We start from the raw sequence: 13,337 nt of genomic DNA, 5'->3' as shown, positions 1-13,337 counted from the left end.
TGTTAGTTAACTGCCTGCCCAGCCTGAATCCAACGGCAGGATGGGCATAAAATTCTGGATGTACCAACTACAACCATACACAACCCAGGAAGGAATAAAAATAACCCTCAAACTGAAAAGTAATCCTCAAAATTATCCACAAGAGAGACAGTTCTAACAGGCCAGAAATACCTTTTATGCAGCCATCATAGAAGTTCAGTCCAATCAGGTGTATAAACAAATTCTAATAAACTAGATTTCAAAGCATTATAGTCAGTAATAAATAAAAACACATGATTCTTCTGCTTATTTGTTGGAAGACTCCCAAAAGCAGAGACAGCTATAATCCAATCCAATAGCCAGAGGGTGATATCTTAGTGGACAGAAATCTGGTGTGCACATACGCACGGGGTGTTCACATACCCAACTGCCCTGGTTTATTCTGGTTTGATTATATACATACGTACAGAGGGAAATGGGCTCTGGGACAAGTAACAAGCATGTGTTAAAGGCAGATTGGGTGGGGAGTGGGAGAGCTGTAAGCGGACATGGAGGGTGTGACAGGAATGGTGGGGGATGGGCTGATGATTCTTCTCGGGCACATGACGTTCGCAGTCTCTTAAGTGTCGAGAAGGTTCTGGAAAGTTCCAAAAGGTGGGTTTGGGCTGACATGTAACTGCTGACCCCCCTCCCACTCTGCGTATTACTGAATCCCAATACCCAGAACTAGTTCCCAGTTTGGGAGATCCTGCAACAAATGGTGAACTGGATACAGATCAGGGGCAAAATTCTCCCCCAACGGCGCGATGTCCGCCGACTGGCGCCAAAAACGGCGCCAATCAGACGGGCATCGCGCCGGCCCAAAGGTGCGGAATGCTCCCCATCTTTGGGGGCCGAGCCCCGACATTGAGGGGCTAGGCCGGCGCCGGAGGGATTTCCGCCCCGCCAGCTGGCGGAAATGGCGTTTGTTGCCCCGCCAGCTGGCGCGGAAATGCGGCGCATGCGCGGGAGCATCAGCGGCCACCGACAGTTTCCCGCGCATGCGCAGTGGGGAGAGTCTCTTCCGTCTCCGCCATGGTGGAGGCCGTGACGGAGGCGGAAGGGAAAGAGTGCCCCCACGGCACAGGACGGCCCGCGGATCGGTGGGCCCCGATCGCGGGCCAGGCCACCGTGGGGGCACCCCCCGGGGTCAGATCGCCCCACGCCCCCCCCTCCCAGGACCCCAGAGCCCGCCCACGCCGCCTGGTCCCGCCGGTAAATACCAGCTTTGATTTACGCCAGCGGAACAGGCAATTTCTGGACGGGACTTCGGCCCATTCGGGCCGGAAAATTGAGCAGGGGGTCCCGCCAACCGGCGCGGCCCGATTCCCGCCCCCGCCCAATCTCCGGTACCGGAGACTTCGGCGGGGGCGGGGGGCGGGATTCACGGCGGCCAACGGCCATTTTCCGACCCGGCGGGGAGTCGGAGAATGATGCCCGAGGAGTGTGAAGAGTCAACCGGGGTGGGGGTGGGAGTGGGCGGGGGTGGGGGCGAGGATTTGACCAACAGAGAGTTGCTTCGAATGATATCAGCAGGAACTGTGCAAACGCAGACATTTATTCACAAAAAACACAGACTCACAAAGCTGAAAACTCAGGAGGAAGAGAAAGATTGGAACATTTACAATTAAATATCTGTCCCTTCAACTGGGGAACTAAACAAGAAAATAAAACTATAAAAACTGTATAGACAGAGGACACATTGGGGAACAGAGGGATATAGAGAGAGAGGACACACTGGGGAACAGAGGGATAGAGAGAGAACAGAGTGGGGAATAGAGGGATAGAGAGAGAGAACATATTGGGAACCAGAGGGATAGAGAGAGAGAACACACTGTGGATCAGAGGGATATACAGAGAGAGAACACATTGAGGAACAGAGAGATAGAGAGGTGACACAGCAGAGAACAGAGAGATGTAGAGAGAGGACACATTGGGGATCAGAGAATTTAGGGAGAGGTCACACAGGGGAACAGAGGAATATAGAGAGAGAACACACTGGGGAACAGAGGGATAGAGAGAGAGAACACACTGGGGAACAGAGGGATAGAGAGAGAGGACACACTGGGGAACAGAGGGATATAGAGAGAGAAAACACACTGGGAGCAGAGGGATAGAGAGGACACACAGAAAAACAAAGAACAAGAACGAAGAAATAGATACAAGGAGGGAATAAGGAAACAATTGGAAATAATGTAAACATCTACCTTAAACTGAATACAACAAACTTAACCCAGTTTAACCTTTTCCCTGTGACGTTCACCCTGGTTGGTTTTTACACAGACTCATACCCTGGGAGGCAGGTCCCGGTTCCCTGAGTCTGGCTGCACAGGGGCACTCCTCAGGTCTGTCTTCCATCCTCACCAACACAATTAGCTGGTCCAAGTGTTGCCGTCGCCGACAATCCAGCAACGCGACCCGGCCGACACGTGTTGATCCTCACTTGGCATCTATTCCATAGCTGGGCTTCTCCTCCCTTTAACAGAGACTTCTCAGTCTGACCCAATACCCCAGAACTCCCTCAGTCTGACCCAATTCCCCAGAACCCCCTCAGTCTGACCCAATTCCCCAGAACCCCCTCAGTCTGACCCAATTCCCCAGAACCCCCTCAGTCTGACCCAATTCCCCAGAACTCCCTCAGTCTGACCCAATACCCCAGAACTCCCTCAGCCTGACCCAATTCCCCAGAACGACCTCAGTCTGACCCAATTCCCCAGAACTCCCTCAGTCTGACCCAATTCCCCAGAACGACCTCAGTTTGACCCAATTCCCCAGAACTCCCTCAGTCTGACCCAATTCCCCAGAACCCCCTCAGTCTGACCCAATTCCCCAGAACTCCCTCAGTCTGACCCAATTCCCCAGAACACCCTCAGTCTGACCCAATTCCCCAGAACTCCCTCAATCTGACCCAATTCCCCAGAACTCCCTCAGTCTGACCCAATTCCCCAGAACCCCCTCAGTCTGACCCAATTCCCCAGAACTCCCTCAGTCTGACCCAATTCCCCAGAACCCCCTCAGTCTGACCCAATTCCCCAGAACTCCCTCAGTCTGACCCAATTCCCCAGAACTCCCTCAGTCTGACCCAATTCCCCAGAACCCCCTCAGTCTGACACAATTCCCCAGAACCTCCTCAGTCTGACACAATTCCCCAGAACCCCCTCAGTCTGACACAATTCACCAGAACTCCCTCAGTCTGACCCAATTCCCCAGAACTCCCTCGGTCTGACCCAATTCCCCAGAACTCCCTCAGTCTGGCCCAATTCCCCAGAACTCCCTCAGTCTGACCCAATTCCCCAGAGCCCCCTCAGTCTGACCCAATTCCCCAGAACCCCCTCAGCCTGACCCAATTCCCCAGAACTCCCTCAGTCTGACCCAATTCCCCAGAACTCCCTCAGTCTGACCCAATTCCCAGAACCCCCTCAGCCTGACCCAATTCCCCAGAACCCCCTCAGCCTGACCCAATTCCCCAGAACCCCCTCAGCCTGACCCAATTCCCCAGAACCCCCTCAGTCTGACCCAATTCCCAGAACTCCCCTCAGTCTGACCCAATTCCCCAGAACTCCATCAGTCTGACCCAATTCCCCAGAACTCCCTCAGTCTGACCCAATTCCCCAGAACTCCCTCAGCCTGACCCAATTCCCCAGAACTCCCTCAGTCTGACCCAATTCCCAGAACTCCCTCAGTCTGACCCAATTCCCAGAATTCCCTCAGTCTGACCCAATTCCCCAGAACCCCCTCAGTCTGACCCAATTCCCATAACTCCCTCAGTCTGACCCAATTCCCAGAATTCCCTCAGTCTGACCCAATTCCCCAAAACCCCCTCAGTCTGACCCAATTCCCAGAACTCCCACAGTCTGACCCAATTCCCAGAATTCCCTCAGTCTGACCCAATTCCCCAGAACTCCCTCAGTCTGACCCAATTCCCCAGAACTCCCTCAGTCTGACCCAATTCCCAGAACTCCCTCAGTCTGACCCAATTCCCAGAACCCCCTCAGCCTGACCCAATTCCCCAGAACCCCCTCAGTCTGACCGAATTCCCCAGAACCCCCTCAGTCTGACCCAATTCCCCAGAACCCCCTCAGTCTGACCCAATTCCCCAGAACTCCCTCAGTCTGACCCAATTCCCCAGAACCCCCTCAGTCTGACCGAATTCCCCAGAACCCCCTCAGTCTGACCCAATTCCCCAGAACCCCCTCAGTCTGACCGAATTCCCCAGAACCCCCTCAGTCTGACCCAATTCCCCAGAACCCCCTCAGTCTGACCCAATTCCCCAGAACCCCCTCAGTCTGACCGAATTCCCCAGAACCCCCTCAGTCTGACCCAATTCCCCAGAACCCCCTCAGTCTGACCCAATTCCCCAGAACCCCCTCAGTCTGACCCAATTCCCCAGAACTACCTCAAGTTGACACAATTCCCCAGAATCCCCTCAGTCTGACCCAATACCCCAGAACCCCCTCAGTTTGACCAAATTCCCCAGAACTTCCTCAGTCTGACCCAATTCCCCTGAACTCCCTCAATCTGACACAACTTCACAGAGCCCGCTCAGTCTGACCCAATTCCCCAGAATGCCCTCAGTCTGGCCCAAGACCCCAGAACTCCATTAGTCTGACCCAATACACCAGAACTCCCTCAGTGTGACCCAATTCCCCAGAACACCCTCAGTCTGACCCAATTCCCCAGAACTCCCTCAGTCGGACCCAATTCCCCAGAACCCCCTCAGTCTGACCCAATTCCCCAGAACTCCCTCAGTCTGACCCAATTCCCCAGAACTCCCTCAGTATGACCCAATTCCCCAGAACCCCCTCAGTCTGACCCAATTCCCCAGAACTCCCTCAGTCTGACCCAATTCCCCAGAACTCCCTCAGTCTGACCCAATTCCCCAGAACCCCCCCAGTCTGACACAATTCCCCAGAACCTCCTCAGTCTGACACAATTCCCCAGAACCCCCTCAGTCTGACACAATTCACCAGAACTCCCTCAGTCTGACACAATTCACCAGAACTCCCTCAGTCTGACCCAATTCCCCAGAACTCCCTCAGTCTGGCCCAATTCCCCAGAACTCCCTCAGTCTGACCCAATTCCCCAGAGCCCCCTCAGTCTGACCCAATTCCCCAGAACCCCCTCAGCCTGACCCAATTCCCCAGAACTCCCTCAGTCTGACCCAATTCCCCAGAACTCCCTCAGTCTGACCCAATTCCCAGAACCCCCTCAGCCTGACCCAATTCCCCAGAACTCCCTCAGTCTGACCCAATTCCCAGAACCCCCTCAGCCTGACCCAATTCCCCAGAACCCCCTCAGCCTGACCCAATTCCCCTGAACCCCCTCAGCCTGACCCAATTCCCCAGAACCCCCTCAGTCTGACCCAATTCCCCAGAACTCCCTCAGTCTGACCCAATTCCCCAGAACCCCCTCAGTCTGACCCAATTCCCCAGAACTCCCTCAAGTTGACACAATTCCCCACAATCCCCTCAGTCTGACCCAATACCCCAGAACCCCCTCAGTTTGACCAAATTCCCCAGAACTTCCTCAGTCTGACCCAATTCCCCTGAACTCCCTCAATCTGACACAATTTCACAGAGCCCGCTCAGTCTGACCCAATTCCCCAGAATGCCCTCAGTCTGGCCCAAGACCCCAGAACTCCATTAGTCTGACCCAATACACCAGAACTCCCTCAGTGTGACCCAATTCCCCAGAACACCCTCAGTCTGACCCAATTCCCCAGAACTCCCTCAGTCTGACCCAATTCCCCAGAACCCCCTCAGTCTGACCCAATTCCCCAGAACTCCCTCAGTCTGACCCAATTCCCCAGAACTCCCTCAGTCTGACCCAATTCCCCAGAACCCCCTCAGTCTGACACAATTCCCCAGAACCTCCTCAGTCTGACACAATTCCCCAGAACCCCCTCAGTCTGACACAATTCACCAGAACTCCCTCAGTCTGACACAATTCACCAGAACTCCCTCAGTCTGACCCAATTCCCCAGAACTCCCTCAGTCTGGCCCAATTCCCCAGAACTCCCTCAGTCTGACCCAATTCCCCAGAGCCCCCTCAGTCTGACCCAATTCCCCAGATCCCCCTCAGCCTGACCCAATTCCCCAGAACTCCCTCAGTCTGACCCAATTCCCCAGAACTCCCTCAGTCTGACCCAATTCCCAGAACCCCCTCAGCCTGACCCAATTCCCCAGAACTCCCTCAGTCTGACCCAATTCCCAGAACCCCCTCAGCCTGACCCAATTCCCCAGAACCCCCTCAGCCTGACCCAATTCCCCAGAACCCCCTCAGCCTGACCCAATTCCCCAGAACCCCCGCAGTCTGACCCAATTCCCCAGAACACCCTCAGTCTGACCCAATTCCCCAGAACTCCCTCAATCTGACCCAATTCCCCAGAACTCCCTCAGTCTGACCCAATTCCCCAGAACCCCCTCAGTCTGACCCAATTCCCCAGAACTCCCTCAGTCTGACCCAATTCCCCAGAACCCCCTCAGTCTGACCCAATTCCCCAGAACTCCCTCAGTCTGACCCATTTCCCCAGAACTCCCTCAGTCTGACCCAATTCCCCAGAACCCCCTCAGTCTGACACAATTCCCCAGAACCTCCTCAGTCTGACACCATTCCCCAGAACCCCCTCAGTCTGACACAATTCACCAGAACTCCCTCAGTCTGACCCAATTCCCCAGAACTCCCTCGGTCTGACCCAATTCCCCAGAACTCCCTCAGTCTGGCCCAATTCCCCAGAACTCCCTCAGTCTGACCCAATTCCCCAGAGCCCCCTCAGTCTGACCCAATTCCCCAGAACCCCCTCAGCCTGACCCAATTCCCCAGAACTCCCTCAGTCTGACCCAATTCCCCAGAACTCCCTCAGTCTGACCCAATTCCCAGAACCCCCTCTGCCTGACCCAATTCCCCAGAACCCCCTCAGCCTGACCCAATTCCCCAGAACCCCCTCAGCCTGACCCAATTCCCCAGAACCCCCTCAGTCTGACCCAATTCCCAGAACTCCCCTCAGTCTGACCCAATTCCCCAGAACTCCCTCAGTCTGACCCAATTCCCCAGAACTCCCTCAGTCTGACCCAATTCCCCAGAACTCCCTCAGCCTGACCCAATTCCCCAGAACTCCCTCAGTCTGACCCAATTCCCGAGAACTCCCTCAGTCTGACCCAATTCCCCAGAACCCCGTCAGTCTGACCCAGTTCCCCAGAACTCCCTCAGTCTGACCCAATTCCCCAGAACTCCCTCAGTCTGACCCAATTCCCCAGAACTCCCTCAGTCTGACCCAATTCCCCAGAATCCCTTCAGTCTTACCCAATTCCCCAGAACCCCCTCAGAATGACCCAATTCCCCAGAACTCCCTCAGTCTGACCCAATTCCCCAGAACCCCCTCAGTCTGACCCAATTCCCCAGAATTGGATGATAATGGCATAGTGTAGGTTAGATGGCTTTTGTTTCGATGCAACATAGTGGGGCGAAGGGCCTGTACTGCGCTGAATCGTTCTATGTTCTATGTAACCCCCTCAGCCTGACCCAATTCCCCAGAACCCCCTCAGTCTGACCCAATTCCCCAGAACCCCCTCAGTCTGACCCAATTCCCCAGAACCCCCTCAGTCTGACCCAATTCCCCAAACCTCCCTCAGTCTGACCCAATTCCCCAGAACCCCCTCAGTCTGACCCAATTCCCCAGAACTCCCTCAGCCTGACCCAATTCCCCAGAACCCCCTCAGTCTGACCCAATTCCCCAGACCTCCCTCAGTCTGTCCCAATTCCCCAGAACTCCCTCAGTCTGACCCAATTCCCCAGAACTCCCTCAGTCTGTCCCAATTCCCCAGAACTCCCTCAGTCTGACCCAAATCCCCAGAATTCCCTCAGTCTGACCCAATTCCCCAGAACTCCCTCAGTCTGACCCAATTCCCCAGAACCCCCTCAGTGTGTCCCAATTCCCCAGAATCTCTTCAGTCTGACCCAATTCCTCAGAACTGGATGATAATGGCATAGTGTAGGTTAGATGGCTTTTGTTTTGGTGCAACATCGTGGGCCGAAGGGCCTGTACTGCGCTGAATCGTTCTATATTCTATGTTCTATGTAACCCCCTCAGTCTGACCCAATTCCCCAGAACTCCCTCAGTCTGACCCAATTCCACAGAACCCCCTCAGTCTGACCCAATTCCCCAGAACCCCCTCAGTCTGACCCAATTCCCCAGAACTCCCTCAGTCTGACCCAATTCCCCAGAACTCCCTCAGTCTGACCCAATTCCCCAGAACTCCCTCAGTCTGACCCAAATCCCCAGAACACCCTCAGTCTGACCCAAATCCCCAGAACTCCCTCAGTCTGACCCACTTCCCCAGAACCCCCTCAGTGTGACCCAATTCCCCAGAATCCCTTCAGTCTGACCCAATTCCTCAGAACTGGATGATAATGGCATCGTGTAGGTTAGATGGCTTTTGTTTTGGTGCAACATCGTGGGCCGAAGGGCCTGTACTGCGCTGAATCGTTCTATGTTCTATGTAACTCCCTCAGTCTGACCCAATTCCCCAGAACGACCTCAGTTTGACCCAATTCCCCAGAACTCCCTCAGTCTGACCCAATTCCCCAGAACCCCCTCAGTCTGACCCAATTCCCCAGAACCCCCTCAGTCTGACCAAATTCCCCAGAACTCCCTCAGTCTGACCCAATTCCCCAGAACACCCTCAGTCTGACCCAATTCCCCAGAACTCCCTCAATCTGACCCAATTCCCCAGAACTCCCTCAGTCTGACCCAATTCCCCAGAACGACCTCAGTTTGACCCAATTCCCCAGAACTCCCTCAGTCTGACCCAATTCCCCAGAACCCCCTCAGTCTGACCCAATTCCCCAGAACTCCCTCAGTCTGACCCAATTCCCCAGAACACCCTCAGTCTGACCCAATTCCCCAGAACCCCCTCAGTCCGACCCAATTCCCCAGAACTCCCTCAGTCTGACCCAATACCCCAGAACTCCCTCAGTCTGACCCAATTCCCCAGAACTCCCTCAGTCTGACCCAATTCCCCAGAACGACCTCAGTTTGACCCAATTCCCCAGAACTCCCTCAGTCTGACCCAATTCCCCAGAACCCCCTCAGTCTGACCCAATTCCCCAGAACTCCCTCAGTCTGACCCAATTCCCCAGAATACCCTCAGTCTGACCCAATTCCCCAGAACTCCCTCAATCTGACCCAATTCCCCAGAACTCCCTCAGTCTGACCCAATTCCCCAGAACCCCCTCAGTCTGACCCAATTCCCCAGAACTCCCTCAGTCTGACCCAATTCCCCAGAACCCCCTCAGTCTGACCCAATTCCCCAGAACTCCCTCAGTCTGACCCAATTCCCCAGAACTCCCTCAGTCTGACCCAATTCCCCAGAACCCCCTCAGTCTGACACAATTCCCCAGAACCTCCTCAGTCTGACACAATTCCCCAGAACCCCCTCAGTCTGACACAATTCACCAGAACTCCCTCAGTCTGACCCAATTCCCCAGAACTCCCTCGGTCTGACCCAATTCCCCAGAACTCCCTCAGTCTGGCCCAATTCCCCAGAACTCCCTCAGTCTGACCCAATTCCCCAGAGCCCCCTCAGTCTGACCCAATTCCCCAGAACCCCCTCAGCCTGACCCAATTCCCCAGAACTCCCTCAGTCTGACCCAATTCCCCAGAACTCCCTCAGTCTGACCCAATTCCCAGAACCCCCTCAGCCTGACCCAATTCCCCAGAACCCCCTCAGCCTGACCCAATTCCCCAGAACCCCCTCAGCCTGACCCAATTCCCCAGAACCCCCTCAGTCTGACCCAATTCCCAGAACTCCCCTCAGTCTGACCCAATTCCCCAGAACTCCATCAGTCTGACCCAATTCCCCAGAACTCCCTCAGTCTGACCCAATTCCCCAGAACTCCCTCAGCCTGACCCAATTCCCCAGAACTCCCTCAGTCTGACCCAATTCCCAGAACTCCCTCAGTCTGACCCAATTCCCAGAATTCCCTCAGTCTGACCCAATTCCCCAGAACCCCCTCAGTCTGACCCAATTCCCATAACTCCCTCAGTCTGACCCAATTCCCAGAATTCCCTCAGTCTGACCCAATTCCCCAAAACCCCCTCAGTCTGACCCAATTCCCAGAACTCCCACAGTCTGACCCAATTTCCAGAATTCCCTCAGTCTGACCCAATTCCCCAGAACTCCCTCAGTCTGACCCAATTCCCCAGAACTCCCTCAGTCTGACCCAATTCCCAGAACTCCCTCAGTCTGACCCAATTCCCAGAACCCCCTCAGCCTGACCCAATTCCCCAGAACCCCCTCAGTCTGACCGAATTCCCCAGAACCCCCTCAGTCTGACCCAATTCCCCAGAACCCCCTCAGTCTGACCCAATTCCCCAGAACTCCCTCAGTCTGACCCAATTCCCCAGAACCCCCTCAGTCTGACCGAATTCCCCAGAACCCCCTCAGTCTGACCCAATTCCCCAGAACCCCCTCAGTCTGACCGAATTCCCCAGAACCCCCTCAGTCTGACCCAATTCCCCAGAACCCCCTCAGTCTGACCCAATTCCCCAGAACCCCCTCAGTCTGACCGAATTCCCCAGAACCCCCTCAGTCTGACCCAATTCCCCAGAACCCCCTCAGTCTGACCCAATTCCCCAGAACCCCCTCAGTCTGACCCAATTCCCCAGAACTACCTCAAGTTGACACAATTCCCCAGAATCCCCTCAGTCTGACCCAATACCCCAGAACCCCCTCAGTTTGACCAAATTCCCCAGAACTTCCTCAGTCTGACCCAATTCCCCTGAACTCCCTCAATCTGACACAACTTCATAGAGCCCGCTCAGTCTGACCCAATTCCCCAGAATGCCCTCAGTCTGGCCCAAGACCCCAGAACTCCATTAGTCTGACCCAATACACCAGAACTCCCTCAGTGTGACCCAATTCCCCAGAACACCCTCAGTCTGACCCAATTCCCCAGAACTCCCTCAGTCGGACCCAATTCCCCAGAACCCCCTCAGCCTGACCCAATTCCCCTGAACCCCCTCAGCCTGACCCAATTCCCCAGAACCCCCTCAGTCTGACCCAATTCCCCAGAACTCCCTCAGTCTGACCCAATTCCCCAGAACCCCCTCAGTCTGACCCAATTCCCCAGAACTCCCTCAAGTTGACACAATTCCCCAGAATCCCCTCAGTCTGACCCAATACCCCAGAACCCCCTCAGTTTGACCAAATTCCCCAGAACTTCCTCAGTCTGACCCAATTCCCATGAACTCCCTCAATCTGACACAATTTCACAGAGCCCGCTCAGTCTGACCCAATTCCCCAGAATGCCCTCAGTCTGGCCCAAGACCCCAGAACTCCATTAGTCTGACCCAATTCCCCAGAACCCCCTCAGTCTGACCCAATTCCCCAGAACTTCCTCAGTCTGACCCAATTCCCCAGAACTCCCTCAGTCTGACCCAATTCCCCAGAACTCCCTCAGTCGGACCCAATTCCCCAGAACCCCCTCAGTTTGACCCAATTCCCCAGAACTCCCTCAGTCTGACCCAATTCCCCAGAACCCCCTCAGCCTGACCCAATTCCCCAGAACCCCCTCAGCCTGACCCAATTCCCCAGAACTCCCTCAGTCTGACCCAATTCCCCAGAACCCCGTCAGTTTGACCCAATTCCCCAGAACTCCCTCAGTCTGACCCAGTTCCCCAGAACTCACTCAGTCTGCCCCAATTCCCCAGAACTCCCTCAGTCTGACCCAATTCCCCATAACTCCCTCAGTCTGACCCAATTCCCCAGAACTCCCTCAGTCTGACCCAATTCCCAGAACTTGCTCAGTCTGACCCAATTCCCCAGAACCCCCTCAGCCTGACCCAATTCCCCAGAACTCCCTCAGTCTGACCCAATTCCCCAGAACCCCGTCAGTTTGACCCAATTCCCCAGAACTCCCTCAGTCTGACCCAGTTCCCCAGAACTCACTCAGTCTGCCCCAATTCCCCAGAACTCCCTCAGTCCGACCCAATTCCGCAGAACTCCCTCAGTCCGACCCAATTCCCCAGAACCCCCTCAGAATGACCCAATTCCCCAGAACTCCCTCAGTATGACCCAATTCGTCAGAACAGCCTCAGTCTGACCCAATTCGTCAGAACAGCCTCAGTCTGACCCAAATCCCCAGAACTCCCTCAGTCTGACCCAATTCCCCAGAACTCCCTCAGTCTGACCCAATTCCCCAGAACCCCCTCAGTGTGTCCCAATTCCCCAGAACCCCTTCAGTCTGACCCAATTCCCCAGAACTGGATGAGAATGGCATAGTGTAGGTTAGATGGCTTTTGTTTCGATGCAACATAGTGGGGCGAAGGGCCTGTACTGCGCTGAATCGTTCTATGTTCTATGTAACCCCCTCTGTCTGACCCAATTCCCCAGACCTCCCTCAGTCTGACCCAATTCCCCAGAACCCCCTCAGTCTGTCCCAATTCCCCAGAACTCCCTCAGTCTGGCCCAATTCCCCAGACCTCCCTCAGTCTGACCCAATTCCCCAGAACCCCCTCAGTCTGACCCAATTCCCCAGAACCCCCTCAGCCTGACCCAATTCCCCAGAACCCCCTCAGTCTGTCCCAATTCCCCAGAACCCCCTCAGTCTGACCCAATCCCCAGAACTCCCTCAGTCTGACCCAATTCCCCAGAACCCCCTCAGTGTGTCCCAATTCCCCAGAATCTCTTCAGTCTGACCCAATTCCCCAGAACTGGATGATAATGGCATAGTGTAGGTTAGATGGCTTTTGTTTTGGTGCAACATCGTGGGCCGAAGGGCCTGTACTGCGCTGAATCGTTCTATGTTCTATGTAACCCCCTCAGTCTGACCCAATTCCCCAGAACCCCCTCAGCCTGACCCAATTCCCCAGAACCCCCTCAGTCTGACCCAATTCCCCAGAACCCCCTCAGCCTGACCCAATTCCCCAGAACTCCCTCAGTCTGACCCAATTCCCCAGAACTCCCTCAGTCTGACCCAATACCCCAGAACTCCCTCAGTCTGACCCAATTCCCCAGAACCCCCTCAGTCTGACCCAATTCCCCAGAACCCCCTCAGCCTGACCCAATTCCCCAGAACCCCCTCAGTCTGACCCAATTCCCCAGAACTCCCTCGGTCTGACCCAATTCCCCAGAACCCCCTCAGTCTGACCCAATTCCCCAGAACTCCCTCAGTCTGACCCAATTCCCCAGAACCCCCTCAGTCTGACCCAATTCCCCAGAACTCCCTCAGTCTGACCCAATTCCCCAGAACTCCCTCAGTCTGACCCCATCCCCAGAATTCCCTCAGTCTGACCCAATTCCCCAGAACCACCTCAGTGT

Source organism: Scyliorhinus torazame, chromosome 16, assembly GCF_047496885.1.
Source record: "Scyliorhinus torazame isolate Kashiwa2021f chromosome 16, sScyTor2.1, whole genome shotgun sequence".
NCBI classification, from domain to species: domain Eukaryota; kingdom Metazoa; phylum Chordata; class Chondrichthyes; order Carcharhiniformes; family Scyliorhinidae; genus Scyliorhinus; species Scyliorhinus torazame.
The sequence above is the reverse complement of the archived record's forward strand: the minus strand, read 5'-3'. Positions refer to the sequence as shown.